At 41.5% G+C, this 16,153-nt stretch overlaps 1 protein-coding gene across 1 annotated transcript in view; it reads right to left on the reverse strand.

The window, feature by feature from the left end:
- RABGAP1L (RAB GTPase activating protein 1 like) overlaps window positions 1-16,153 on the reverse strand; it is a 393,018-nt gene that overhangs the window by 83,505 nt on the left and 293,360 nt on the right. The window lies entirely within an intron of this gene.

Genomic DNA, 16,153 nt, shown 5'->3' on the forward strand with positions numbered 1-16,153 from the left:
TAATGAACAATTTCTAAATATCGACTGCTGTCAAAAACTATGCAGTATGGTGTAAGAGTAATATGAAAAAAATAGTGGGTATAAGAAAGGGAGTAAAGCACAGACGGAAACCAGATCCCGAATATCCCAAATTTTCACTGTCACGTATTAGCCAAGGGGCTTTTATGAGAGACTTAAACATCCCATGCCTGTTTTCTGATCTGTAAAATCAGGTCAGTGAGAGAACTTGATGTTAACATCATCATGATGTTAAGACGGTGAGAAGATGTAAAACATGCCAGGCGCCCGAGGAGGCAGAATATCACTGCGGTTCTGGCTGCTGTCATCCCACAGTTCACGTTACCCAGTGGTGCCTTCAGACAAAATGGCAAGTTGCATAGAATCGAAAGAGGAAATACATAGGAATGGCAAGCTGTAGAAAGGGACTTGGGCTGCAGATGTGCCAGCAAGAAGTGGGGGCACACAGACATCCTGAGGGAGGCAGCAGGGAGCCGGCTGCGGGGTGCCCGCTGCCACGTGCGATCGTTACCCACATGGCAGTCGGGGCAGGGCCTGAGATGGGCCTGGACCTCCTTCTGCAACTTTCTCACAGCATGCAGTTCACTGGCTCCATCACCAACTCTCAGGGGAAGGACGTCTTTGGATCTGATCTCAGGCTCAGTTCATCGAAACAGTTGGGAAGATGAGCCGAGCAGGCAAGATCAAGCTGGGTGCCTTCGGCGGCAGCAGCCACTCTGGGCAGCAAAGGCCAGGTAGGTCCAGTGCAGTGGTCTTCCTGATGATGCAGTGCTCTCCCCGGGGACTCCATCTCAAGAGACAAAACACTAGACCTTTCTGTTTTCCTTGTTCCCTTTTTTAACCACATTTTTTTCCTCCAAATACTGAGACTGTATTATGCAATCTCCTCTTGCGTGCTCATTCCCCAACCCCAAGTCCTGCATCCGACCACAGTCAAGTCACCAGAGTTTGGATCTTGTGATATCGCACTGACTAGAGGTCTGATCGTTTTGTAATGAATAATGTTGTACCCTTTTTATTCCTAGATGTAAAACTAGTTCTTTTCGGTCACCCTGAGGCCATCTTCCCATGGCCCACATAAAAAACTTACATTAAGATGAGTTTAGCTCCATTACCTACATTAAGACTCTAAAGTTACATCTGTCGAGATAAAATGACTACAGCTGAAACCTGAGATAAATGAAAACAGAAACAGATTAACGGGGCCCAGTGAAAGAGTCCGCCTACAGCCAAGCGCTGGACAGCTAGGCCGGCATCACGTCACAAGCCTTCACATTTGGCTCTACTACATTTTCAATTGCTCAATGTCAGAGAAGTATCAAACTGTGCTTTCTTTAAAACAGGGTGGATTCATTCTAACCTCAGAAAAGAAATATGGGGTGTTGATCTTAAAAAACCAATTGCCACAGTCAACTTTAGTGTCCTACTGAAATCAGAATACGTGAATCTAAAGGTCAGCTGCTATTCTAATCTGGCCAAGAAAGCAGGTATTCATTCATTCATTCATTCATTCATTCATTCATTTTTATTTTATGGTGACATTGGTTACTGAAATTCAATAAGTTTCAGCTGTACATTTTAAGAGTAAGGCATATACATGTTTACACTGTGTGTTCACCTCCTATAGTTAGATTTCTTTCTGTCACCACATATTTGACCCCTTTTACCCTATCTACTTCCCCCTCCCCCCTCCCTTCTGGTAACCAATAGTCCATTGTCCATGTCCACAAGTCTCTGTTTGTTCTGTTCATTTGTTGCTTTAAGGTTTATATCCCACGTATAAGTGAAATGTGATTTTCGACTTTTTCTGTCTGGCTTATTTCGCTTAGCACGATTATCTCGAGGTCCATCTATGTTGTCGCAAATGGCATTATTTCATCTCGAGAAAGTAGGTATTTTAGAAGATTCAGATAAGTCTCTAAATCTTTGATTGCACTATTCTTTTGTGCTATTGTTTTATGAATGTGTTCCTGTTCATTTTGGCAAATGTATTCTTTTCTTCTCCCAATGATTTATGTCATCTAAATCATTCTTTTTTTTTAGTCAACATTGTTTGATAAATAATACACATCACAACTGAAAGATACCAAAATCTTGTGAAAATACAATAGAATTAGATAAACATTTGATTAGTTTTTCCCTCAAATCCTTATAAATTCTTAGAAGCCATGAAAGAAAACTTAAAAAATTTTAAGCCTCCTCTGAACTCTAGAAACTCAACTTCCTGGTGTGTCATAAAATCAGTATCATTGGCCAGATTTTGTTTGTGATTCTGGAATATCTCTACTCAAGTTTTATTCACAATCACAAGCTCTATTCCTTCTGCTTTCAACGTACCTAACCTGATGCCAGTTTACTCACTTCACTTGTTCTGTGAAAGTGTTTATTTTTTTTATTGAAAAATCGATATCAGCTCATGGTAAATAAACTGTAGAAAGGATATTATTAAATAAAAAGTATTAATTGATGAAAGCAAATACTATTAAGTGACAAGGAAGTCTCTCTCCATGCCAAGCTCTCGGCCCTCTCCTCGGAAACTGGGTTGACGTTTTTTAGGCGACGAAACGTAAGTTTGCTGTGCACCGTTACAGGGGTGGCTGCCAAGCGGCAGTGTCCCCCGCGCCCGCCTCCCGTGTGTCACCTCCTCTCACACTGACTCTCCGTGGGATCTGCTTCAGCCGTGCGACACTGACACATGGGACACGAGCAGAGGCTTGGTTGGTAAGCGCCTGCGCTCGGGTCTCGCCTGCTCGGGGACCTGAGACCACAATGCTGCGAGGAAGTCGAGGATGAGGACGGAGGTGGAAAGAGAGATCCTCCCCTCGCTGCCCCCATCAACTCAGGGACGCTATGTCGGAAAATAAACCAAGTCCCGAAGTCCCATATAGTCTTCCAACGAATGGTGCCATATGAGTGACTCCAGATTGCAGAGCTGCCCGGGCAGCACAGGGAATTGTGAGCGATGTTGCTATCGTAAACCAGTAAGTTTTGGGATGGTTTGCTGTGTAGCAACAGACAACGGGTACAATGTGTAAACGTAAATATGCAGAAATGCTACTGACATTTCTTAAGTTTAACTTATGAAGAATAGAATCTAATTGATAATTATAAAACAAAGAGTATTTTATACCAACATACAAAACATGATTATAACTTCATAAAGAAGGAACAAACTCATCTATTATTTGAGATCTATATCAGCACTCTTTTGATTATAAACTCTATTAACTTGACATTCTACCCCGTTTAAAAAGGCCATGGCATATTCACGTTAGCCTCAGTTCTTTCAATGCAGTTATTTTTACCATAGACAACTAATAGTTTATCCAAATGAAACTTGAAAAATCTTTTGGTATTCTAAAATCATTAAATAATGACTGAAAATTTTAAGTTAAATCCTAGTTAAAGATAAGGTTACTCATAGCATCAAGGAAGAAAGCTGACCTTCCACTCAAGTCATAAACTAGAAAAGTGGAAAATTCACAAGTTTATATTTCACGATCCCTCTAATCTACACAGTATGATAGACACCCTTTTTAGACGTAGCATGTAGACCTAGGAACTCAGCTCCTGAGTTCAGGTATCTTCCGTAAGAAGATACCTGAAATATCATTCAGTGTAGCACATGAGGGATTTTTGTTTGTTTCCAAAAGTGTTTTCGGAAAGGATTTAAAGCCCAGTGTTCTTCATCTTAACTGAACAGGACTTATTAACTGAATAAATATTTAATGAATGACTCTCTAACCCAGCAACTATGCTAAATGCTGGGTCAGGCTCAGGCACCCAGGGAGGAGCAACCTCCGAGGAAGCCACGATGAGAGAAGCAGACTCAAAATTAGTAGAGTAACAATGGCTAATGTGTTTTGTATAATAACTATGTGCTGCATTGTACTAAGTTTCATATATATGTGTGTGTGTGTGTGTGTGTGTGTGTGTGTGTGTGTATAATCACACTTAATTTTCATAGTGACCCTATTACATAGACAACATTATCTTCATTTAACGGAAGACATAACTGAGGTGCAGTGAGTATAAGTAACCTGCCAGAGATCATACAGGTAATAAACAGAGAAGCCAAGATTCGAACTCCCACAGCATGGCGTCAGGGATCCACATGCTTAACTCCAACTGCGGTGCTTTAGTCGAGGAACTGCTGAACTCGGAATAAATAGTAGCCGAGGCTCCCAAAGGGGGTGATGTCTAATCTGGGTATCAGAGGGTAAGTAGGGGTTCGCTTGTCCTCATAACTGCAACAGGAATTGATAAAAAATTTAGCCAGTGCTTCCCACACGTGCTTAGCTTTTTTAATTCTTTCGACATCCTTGTGCAGTGGGATAAGCCTCATTTCAGGAGGAGTGAACTCATACTCAAGGAGAAGAAGCAACTTTCTCAGGATCGCTCAGGCCGTCGGACTGGAGCCAGAATTCAAACCCAGACTTGCCAGCCTCCAAAGCCGCTGCCTCTTCCAGCCCCTCTGCAGAGGGCAAGTCTCCCAGGCAGGAAGGACCAGATGCGACGCAGCCGGGGAGGCTCGGGAGGGGCACGGCACATCGGTGTGAAAGAAGGGATGCGTGCCAAGCTGAGGGGCACGGGGTTGACCCTGCGGGTACCAGGGGGCCAGCAGTGCCGTGGAGGTGAGGAGCAATACGACGAGGCTGGTCTGCCTGGCAGACAACTCCTGGGACGGTGTGTGGAGGACACCGGAGAAGACAAAAACCAGACGAAGAGACCAGCTGGTCGGAGGCAGCTATGAGGGTCCAGAAAAGCAATGTCAAGGGCTGGAAACTCTGGATTCTGAAGGCTCTAAAAAGACTACCGTGTCGGACAATATCCTTCAAATGCTCTCCCTCACAAGGGAAATGTCTGGAATCTGACTTTTTAAATGATGGTCATCCTATAATTTGGTGAAATATTTTAGAATAAAAGGTTTTATGCAAATGACTTTAGAAAATAAACCAAGCCCCCGTGTTCCATATAGTAGTCAAATTATGTTACTGCTTGAAATTCTTATTCTATTCTAATAGAACACAGACTTTTTTCTGTCAATGGACATCTTACTAAGACGTAACTTATCTACTTGCAGAACTTGCTGCCTCTCAGGAAAGGACGAGACTCGGGGAGGTTGTGGCTTATTTATGACACAATATAAAGGCGGGACTGTAAGGAAGTGCATGCAATCTGACCGACCACACCAGAACGGGGCATATAAGGTAAATCAGAACTTTCAACAAGCTAACATGCATGCCAGAGGAAATCCCTTGCCAGCCGAGTGGGCTGGTACAAGTGGAGGGTGAAGTTGTGGAGAAAAATACGAGCTTTTTATATAATCTAAGAATTTAGGAGAAAATGGGAGAAATCGGGGGTGCTGACAAACACAGGAAGTGCCACGTGTTATCAGATGTTGGAGATGCCGCTCCGGGCTGCCGGGGAAGGGTCTTTTCAGGAGAGAGGCTTTTCAGAGGAGCTGGCGTGCTGTTGACTGCGACGAGAAAGCCCTAGGTGCGGGCTGAACTGTGTGTCTCCCAACTTCATATGTGAAGCCCCAACTTCCGGCACGTTGGAATATAACTGTACTTGGGGATAAGGCCTTTGAAGAGATAATTAAGTTGAAATGGGGTCCCTAGGGTAGGTCCGAATTTAATACGCCTGCTAGACAAGGGGAGAGGTCTCAGAAGAAACCGACATGGAGACACCTTGATCTTGGACTTTTAGCCTCCAGGACCGTGAGAAAATACATCGAAGGTAAGCCACACGGTCTGCGGTATTTAGTTATGACAGCCCCAGCAGACTAACACGGACGTGAAACCAGGGGCGACGTGAGTCCCAGAAACGAAAAGTCCTGTCTATTTAGGATCCTAACATAGCGAGAGGCTCCAGCGTGAGGTAAGAGCGAGGGGGAAGTACAGGGATCCTGGGGGGCAGGGATAACGGAGGGCTATGTAGTACCTGGAAAAGGATGCGCACAGCCCCGCGCAGAGAGCACCGAGAAACGCACTGATTCCGCGCCAAAGTGAGAAACCGAAGCTTCCTCCAGCCCAACTACGGACCAGGACGCTAAGTGTTAGCACCTCTTCGTGTGATCTGTACTCCAAGATTCCCTCACGCAATAATGATAATGATAATAATAACGATGATGATGCTGCTGATGATGATGATAAGAACAAGAATCAAATAGCAAGTATTTGAAAGATATTTTGTGAACTACATATCTGTGATCTGTACTCCAAGATTCCCTCACGTAATAATGATAATGATAATAATAACGATGATGACGATGGTGATGATGATAAAAACAAGAATCGAATAGCAAGTATTTGAAAGATATTTTGTGAACTACATATTATAGCACTTTGGGGAGAAAGTTCGCCTTTAAATGGAGCTTCAGAAAACTTGACAAACGGCAGTCGGAGTTATGTGAATAACACTCAAAATGGTTCGCTATCTTTTTTAGGTGGCTATTCTCATTTACGTGTTGTTTCCCCCATTTTGAAAGATAAGAATTTTTTGTGGGGTGAGGGAGAGAATGCGAGAAAAGGGTACAATAGTCAAATAAGTGAGTTCTCCGGAATATCAATTAGACTGGTATTTGGCAGCTCAGTGATAAATGAGTCCATGAGCTGGAGAGACAGGCAGATGAATAGCAAAGTAAATATAATGACACTTTATACTCCCCAGAGCACAGGCGCTGGCATGTGAATCGGGTTGAAGTGTGTGGATCATGAAGTCCCCAGGATCCGATGGCCCAGCCTTCCCAACCTAATCTATTCTAGACACCTGAGACATTTAAATTTATTTTTATCGCTACCTTCAAAAACAAAATTAAATTATTTCCAGTGAGCGGTACCAAGAGCATCATATCTATTTTCTTGTCTAAATCGGATCCCCAAACATAATAGGTGAAGCACACTTTAAATATAATCTTTAATATGAATTCATGTAGTAAAAAAAGGAAAAAAATACAAAGTACTGTGGGCCTCATAAATAGTTAAGGAAAAAATATCTACTACCACTGTTTTCAAACAGTGAAGATGAGTTCTCACTTTCTTCTTCAACACGGATACACATAAATCATAAAAGGTAATTGGCAAACGCTGCAGAAAAGTATATGAAATATGAAAAATGAAAACTCCCACTCAAAAGCACAACCATTAGTCATGCTAAGACCCTAGAAACTGCTGAGAGTGAATTATTTGCAGGGGCTAAAGTCTGAAGGGAGAGAAGATACCGGTTGCACAGCAGTTCTGGGATGTTCTTTCGGTGTTAACTCTACGTGGGACACCTGAGCCTGAACGGGGGGCAAAATGCTTTATTCCTGTGACGTATTCTTTGTATTCTCCCTAAAAAAAAGAGAGAGACGCGCCTGTACAAATCAATTTTCACATCCATTTATCTTGTTTTTCTTTGGCGTAGGAGATTTCATGATTTATATGGATTAGTTCATGAAACAATACCACGTTCACCCATCGGGTTAGTTTCGAAAGGTCTGTATGGCTTTCTCCTTAATAACCTGGAAGAAAATGACCGGTGGGACAGCAGAACAGAAGGGCAGGAGGCGACGGAGGCCGCAGAGGCCACAGAGGCATTCCAGCTGACGGGGGACAGCCAGGAAGGCCGAGCCGTACGCACCTGGGGCCATCTCAGAGCCCCTCCCACATCACTACACGCTCCCTGCTCTTTCCCATATGCACGACCTGTCACAGGCCAGAGCGAACTGTAGGGATCCCTGTTTGCCCCCAATCCGAGGCGCACTGAGAATGATCATGAATGTTCAAGAAGCCTCAAAGGAAGAAGGCAAAGGTTTTGATGAGGAAATCACGTCACTGTCAACGTGTTCGTCACCACGTCTCTGCATCCTATAACACAGTAAACATTTCTCCAGCAGATCATGACACGTTGAGCCAAATAGTTCCAGTTGTGGTTCCGCTGAGAACCACTGTTTCCGCGGCTCACATAATTCGAAGAAAGTCTCTATGTGGAAAATTACATTCCTGTTTATACACAGCAAAAATAGCCAGAAATAAATAGCAGACAGCATGAATAAATTAGAAGTAAATTGCTTTTAATACAAATGTTCTTTATAGTTTTGCTCTAGTGTGAAAGTTATTTTCAAAGTTACAGATATGGAGGTCTTAGAGGAAAAAAAATAGTAATTTCTAGATAAACAAATGTGCCATATCCCATTAAAAACATGATCTGTGGGAGGCAAGACCAAACTGTATGAATCCACCTGGGGAGAGTGGATATCGTCCATCATAGTACATAGGAAACTGAGCTGGAGCAGAACTTAGAAATCTATGAGGCAAGGGGTTGCCACGGTAACATTTGCGTCATTGGTGGCTCCCTCTCTAGCATGGGGGAGGAAGAGTTTCGGTGTGTGAAACAAAGAAGCCAGGGCTGGGGGCTGCCTCATTTCCCTTGCTCTTACTGCCTCTGCCACGTTTGTTTATTTTGTCTACAAAGCATTTCAAATGCCACTCATTAACCCAAGCTAATAACTGAAAATTTTAAGCACGTGTCAGTATTATCTTCCAACGTCACTAAATTGTCTTTAAACATAAGAGTTTTTGGAGAAAAGCTGTTTTTTTCTTGGGTAACCACCATCACTATTTAGTGTCCTCCTCCTCTATCCTCCCTGTTCGTGTGGTCCAACAATTCTTTATGCCTCCTCCCCGCTTTTCTCGTGGTCTCTAAGCCCCCATCTGTCTTCCCTTTCTCTTCTGCTAGTGAGAATCCATGATCCGTCCTGTCAACCACTCTCCAGCTCTCAGCCGCGTCTCCCCGACCCTGTGGCGCGCTAGCTTCATCAACCGCCAGTTCCTGAGAAGTGACTCTTAATATTCAGAAATTGCGCGAGCCAGTCGTTAAGTCACCGGTACCCCGAAATTGGACCCTCAGCACCTTCCACGACTTCTAGCATCACTGACACTTTTCGGCTTCTTCCTCCTTGAAAACAGATGCCTTTCCCCTTAGTGTTCACACTTTGCGTGCTCCCGCGTTTCTTCCTGACTTCTCAGTCTTGCCACTTCTGTCCGTCAGCCCCTCCCTCTCTCTTATATGTTAATGCATCTATCCTCAACCCTCTCCCTGCTCCTTTACGAGAATCCACCCACTCCCATGGCTTCAATACTGATGACATCCAAATGTCTTCTTTTAACTCATACTTCACTTCGATATCCACCTGCCCACTTGGGATTTCCACGTACTTGGTATGAATTTGTAGATACGTACCACGGTGTGGTTCCTATCCATGGTCTAGGTAAGAGTCTGCAATGTCTTTGCTGGCCTCTTGCCATGTCTCAGTGCTCACGTTTTATCGCTAAGATATGTCCATTCTCTCTCGAATATCTCTGGCTTCTCTCCAGCCAGTAACAAATACTCTGACCATTTCTTACCTGGATTACTGCAACCATCCCTGAATTTGTCTGTCACAAATATCTAACCTTACCCCTTTCAATCCATTGTCCACACAGCCACCAGGATGACCTTTTTGAAACACAAATCTGATCATTTCTGTCTCTTGTTTTAAACCCTCAATGCTTCCACTGTCCCAGGATAAGATCTGAATTGCTCGGCATGGTTTACAGGGCTCTGCCCCAGCTGTCTGGCTCCTGCTCGCTACTCTGGCCTTCTAGTTCCTCCCCTCATTCCTCACTCCCTGGTCACAAACTCCATCAGCTCTTGGACAGCTCCGTATTTTCTTGCCTCTGGGCCTCTGCATAGTCTTCGCACAGTACATCCTTCCCTCCGCCTCCACGTGCTCCTTAACGTGTGCTAGTCCTCGAGGCCCCGCCTTAACTCTGACTTTCTCTGAGAAGCCCTATGCGCAGATCCTGGTACACGACAAGCACTCGGTAAGCGACCTTCCCTTCCTAATTCTCTTGTTTTAGTTTAACGTCAGATTTTGCAGTTTTAATTCTGCTTAAGCTATCTTACTAATAAAACACAAATGAAAGAGGTTGACATATAATTTCAAATATTCTTTTCTGAAGAACTACCAACAGAATATTTTGAGTGATGTGATGAATTTTGTCACTAAAGAGGTTCGTCATAAATGTGACATTTGCAACATTATTCCAAATAAAAATCAACTTCAAAAAAGACTTGCTTCCCAGTCTTTGGAGAGTAAGTTTACATGTCCATAGTGCTAACATATAGACAGTATTCTAATTTATACTACAGATGTTTTACTTTTCTAGTTCCTCTTTTGATCTTTATCAGAGCAATGACGGCGAAACAAAGTCCATTATGATGAAAAGATTCGAATTTTAAATATTTCATCATCTACATACATAGCACCTATTTGAACCATAAGGAGGCATGAAATATTGAATCAGATCTTATACAATGTCTAATATCTGACAGTTTTTGACCAACAAGAATGGTAATTTCATCAACTCAACCTAGTACAATATAAATAGTATTGAATAAAAATATATAGGAAAAAAGGCAATCAGATCACGAAGAATTATAAAGGCTATAAGTATACGCATTTGAGTATATATAGGTATCTATTTATAAATTCTTATGCTCTACAGAAATATCAATTTGCTTATTAATAAGTTTAAGATTGTCCCACAATACAGAAACCAACGCTTTTTTGAGTCACTGAGTTCCCTTTAAGAATCCAATGAAAGCTATATATTGTCTCACCAGGAAAAACAAAATGCCTATATGCCTATATAAAGAAATTCAAATTTCTACTGATTCAGAGTCCATGAAGCCAAGATCTGAGTTTCAGAAGCTATGCAACACAGAATTTTTAACTCTAAGGTAACAACTGAATAATGATATTCAACAAAAGCTGACTCCCTGGGAAAGTGAAGGATATTCATAGATTAAGTAATCAAATGACTTTTCAAAGTAAAATCTGGCGGGCCAACATATTTTCTGATGTTAGCCTGGCTGAAACCATAGGGGCAGAGAGAGATAGAATAATTTAAAATCATATTAGTTAAATTAGAAAAAATAAATGCCAAAAGATATTCTTGACATTTATCCACTCCAACATGGTTTGTTACATGGTTTATGTAGCCTGTTGGTACACTCATAGAAATAAACCACGATGGAGCTAACAAGTTAACTTTACTGCAACTGTTGCCTCTATGTTAAAGCCCGTCAGTTTACGGAAATTGCTGATCGCCTAATTCCTTCGAGTTAGAGGAAGTGATTCATTTTGTTAGGTAATTAAATGAGAACATGTCCATTCAAAGAAGATGCAACCATACAAAAATGCTAACTCTGAAAAAAAATGAAATCACAGAAAAGAATTTTTATTACTTTCAACAGAAATCTTGTCTTTAATCCTAAACAGGCTGTAGATAAGAACCTGTAAGGTCAACTTTTTTGCCTGTTCCATGCCTGCAGTCACCTGTGTCTGTGACTGCTTTGTCTAACACATAGCCTCGGTCTATAAATCCATCATTTCCGAAAATGTCCAGGTGCCAGTATATACTGCTGCAGTGACGGCACAATGACTCACATCCTTAACACGCTCCCACGCCCATTATTCAGTGTAACAGCTCACCCTCCACAACCTCTCGCGGGCCGCGCTGTATCGGAATGGGGGAGGGGGTGGTGGGAACGGTGGGGCGGGCCTCGGTGTTTTTTTCAAAGCTGCAAGTCATGAAACCAGTTTAGTACGTTGTGACTAGCTTTTCGGTTTGGGGGGAGAGGAGAAGTTTAAAAGGAAATAGAATACAATAGAGAGGAAGAGAAAATATCAGAGTGCTTCACAGGTTGGAAAGGTAAGTAGCTCTTTCCTTACATACATATCATATGCGTATATACGTGCGTACACATACACATGTATCTATGGTCAAGGTCTTGATAGAAAAGCTATTTTTAAATGCAGATCTCAGTTAAAAAAATTCTTTAAACCTTCAGGTTGGAGGCCTATCTCTAGTCCTAGTGCAAACCTGGAATATTCTACTGCTTATGTCTTCCTCCTTTCAATTCACCTCACGTCTGCTCACAGTCACATACCGTATATTAAGATAATGTCCTGTGATGCAAAATCAATACACAAAAATCTGTTGCACTTTCATACACTAATAATAACTATCAGAAAGAGAAATTTTTAAAAATCTTCAATTACAATCGCATCAAAAAAGAATAAAATACCTTGGAATGAATTTTACCAAGGAGGTGAAAGATCTGTACACTGAAAACTGAAAGACATTAATGAAATTAAAGAAGACATTAAAGAAATTAAAGAAGACACATATAAATGGAAAGATATTTCATGCTCATGGACTGGAAGAATTAATATTGTTAAAATGCCCATACTACCCCAAACAATCTACAGATTCAATGCAATCCCTGTCAAAATTTCAATGTCATTTTTCACAGAAATAGAACAAACAATCCTAAAATTTGGATGGAACCACATACACCTATAACAGCCAAAGCTGTAATGAGAAAGAACACAGCTAGAGGCATCATGCTTCCTCATTTCAAATTATATTACAAAACTGTAGTAATCAAAACAGAATGGTATTGGCATCAAAACAGACATATCGTCAATGGAATAGCCCAAAACTAAACCCGCTTATATATGGTCAATTAATCTATGACAATGGGTAAACTATAGTATCTTCGACAAATGGTGCTGGAAAAACTGGACAGCCTCATTCAAAAGAATGAAACTGGACCACTGTATTACACCATACACAAAAATTAACTCAAAATGGATTAAAGTCTTGAATGCAAGACTTGAAACCATAAAACTCCTAGAAAAAAACACAGTGGTAAGTAAGCTCCTTGACATTGGTCTCTGCAATAATTTTTTGGATCTGACACCAAAATCACAGGTAACAAAAGCGAAATTAAACAAGTGGGACTACATCAAACTAAAAAGATTCTGAATGGCAAAGGAAGTCATCAATAAAATGAAAAGACAGCTTACTGAATAGAAGAACATATCTGCAAATCATATATCTGATGAAGGGTTAATATTCAAAATGTATAAAAACTCATACGACTCAATAGCAAAAAACAAACAAACAAACAAACAATCTGATTAAAGAATTGGCAGAGGAATTGAATAGGCATCTTTCCAAAGAAGACATACAAATGGCCAACAGGTACACGAAAAGGTATTCAACATCTCTAAGCATCAGGGACATGCAAATCAAAACCGCAATGGATACTATCTCGTAGCTGTTAGAACGGCTGTTATCAAAAAGACAAGAAATAAGAAATGTTGGCAAGGATGTGGAGAAATGGGAACCCTTGTGCGCTGTGAATGAGAATGTAAATTGGTGCAGCCACTGTAGAAAACAGTATGGAGGTTCCTCAAAAACTGAGAGCTAGAACTACCATATGATCCAGCAATTCTACTTCTGGGTATTTATCTGAAGAAAATGAAATCACTATATATCTTTTTTGAGTTATATATCACCCCATGTTCACTGTAACATTATTTACAATAGTCAAGTCATGGAAACAACCTAAATGCCCTTCGGTGAATGAATGAATAAAGAAAACACACTCACAATGGAATATTATTCAGGCGAGAGAAAAGAATGAAATCTTGCCATTGTGACAACATGGATGGACAACATTGAGGTTATTATGCTAAGCGAAATAAGTCAGGTAGAAAAAGATAAATACTGTATGCTCTAACTCATATGTGGATCTAAAAATAACAACAAACAAACAAACAGAGTTCATCAATGGGAAAATGGGCGAAGGGGTCAATAGGTACAAATTCCCAGGTATCAAGCTGATAAGTCCTGGTGATGTCATGTACAGTATGGTAACTATAGTTAACAACACTGTGTTACATATAAGAAGGAAGCTAGGAGAGTGGATCTTGAAAGTTCTCACCATAAGGAAAAAAACTGCAATTATGTACGGTGACAGATATTAACTGAACTGTGATGATCATTTTACAACATATACAAATATCAAATCATTATGCTGTACACCCGAAGCTAACATAATGTTCTGTCAATTAGACCTTTATAAAAAAAAAGTGGTGTCCTGTGGACACTGTTTTAAATACCTAAGAAAAAGTTACTCTCCTTGGATAATGCAAAACAAACAAACAAACAAACAAAACACACTAAAGACAAAAACAAAAAAACAACAAACGACAACCCTATTATTCTTTAAAATATTCGCACTCATCCATTCATGACCAAACAAGTCGCTCTGGTTGCACAGGCCCCTTTCATTCCAGAACAGTCCATTCAAATCACGTTTTTAACTTGTTTTCTAAAATTTCATGTTTCTGCATTTCTCAGATCCCATGTTTCTGGCTTGACAATTGTTAGTTACTTCTGAACTTCACAAAATACAGTGGCAAAATCTTTCCCTGTGAATTCCATACTTTTGGACGGTTTTCCTGGGTTTTTCATGCGCAGTGATTTGATAATGCTACACAATTTCCCTGGAAAACACGTAACTTTCCGCCTTACTTATACCTCATACTTCTTTACTCTTTTATTCTTTGAAATGAACGTTTTATTCTAACAGATTCCTACAGCACTGTCCCTGCTCACAGTCCTTTATCTCTGACAGCTCTGGAACAAACAGCTGGCTGAAGACTCTATCAAATTTAGCACCCACGAATGTCGATCAAAGCCACCGTGACCATGGGGATGCATTTCCAAAGTCTACAGACAAATGTGATTCACACTTAGTCACTGGATCCAGCCAAATACAATAATCAGGTCTAAAGTTTTTTTAAAGTTTTCGTTTCAGGATAAAGAATTCAAAGGTCTATCTTCCTTAATATCTTTGGGAAATGATCTCTTTGTATATAGAGTTCATTTGTAAGACGATATAACTTTTTCCTCTCAGTTACTTTCAGTACTGAATTGTACTTTTTAATGTTTAAAATAAGTTAAAATTCAATGTAAAAGTGCTACGCCAAAAAGTGTTACGGTGGGTATGGTGCTTAAACACAACCTATATCAAAGTGCATTTCAAGTCATGAGCTTGACGAGTCGATGGCAACTCCATCTTCTAATGGCTCAGTTCAGAATCTGTGAGCTCATCCCCATTCCTCTCTCCCTCTCACACGCATGTTTAAAATATCACGAATTCCTATTGGTCTCTTTCAAAGATGGCTCAGGTTCCAACCACCTCCATCTTACTCCATCTCGCTCCCCACTGGCATCAAGCTAGTTCAATGTGTCGTCATCTCTCAACCGGATTCCTGCAAAATGCTGTCTGATCTCCCTACTTCCGCTCTCGCCTTCCTAGAGCTTGTCCTCAACACAGTGGCCGCCTCAAGCGTCAGGTGCATCGCATCATCCTTCCACCTAAAACACCGCAAGGGCTACCGGCTTCGCTCTCAGTAAAGCCTAAGCCCTTACAAGGGCCGACGGCGCCTGGCTCCTCACGAGCTCCCTGACTTCCTCTCCGCTTCCTCTCATTGTCATTCATGTCACCCCGGCCCGGGGGCATGAACCAGCCTCAGGGCCTTTGAACAAGCTGTGGCCGCTGCTGGAATGCTCTGCCCCTAGCCATCCCATGACTAACCCATCTCCTCCTCCTCCCTAGCGAGGTCTTCTCTGACTATCTGCCAATAACAGCAACTTTCTCTCTCACCACCGACTCCATCTTGCTTATATTTTTCCCTACTTTTTTTTTAGAGCTATTTTATCACCTTCTTACATATTAAATAAATATTCTTTGTTTATTATGTTCATTGTTTATCATCTGTTTCCTTATGCAAAAATGAAGGGCCATCACACCTGTGATGTTTGTCTGTTCAGAAAAGAAATGTATATTCGTGTCATGGTTGGGTAAGCTTCCTCGTGCATTCCCGAGGTGTGAGAATCAACTTCGGCACATTGGTTCCAATGTTTTTTTAAATGTGACCTCTCACCTTGATACCAAAACTTTCCGGGTAGAGATTTCTCTTTTGAATCATGTTATTAAAGGTGTTCCGTTTTATCAGACATATGCTAAGCAGCAATGCACGCACAGATCTCTGACAGGTGTGGGATGGGAGCGGGCAGATCGAGACGCGAAGCTTTCCAAGGCCTGAGAGAAAAGGAAAGCACTGCGAAGCAGGCTTCCTCGCTTTGTCCTAAATAACCTTTCAACAGATGGCAGCGCCAAACGCGGCGCCCGCTGCCACCACAACCACTATCGCAGCAGCCTGTCCTAGAGCTCCGCCTAC

The sequence above is a fragment of the Pteropus alecto genome, unplaced genomic scaffold (genome assembly GCF_000325575.1).
Source record: "Pteropus alecto unplaced genomic scaffold, ASM32557v1 scaffold101, whole genome shotgun sequence".
NCBI lineage: Eukaryota > Metazoa > Chordata > Mammalia > Chiroptera > Pteropodidae > Pteropus > Pteropus alecto.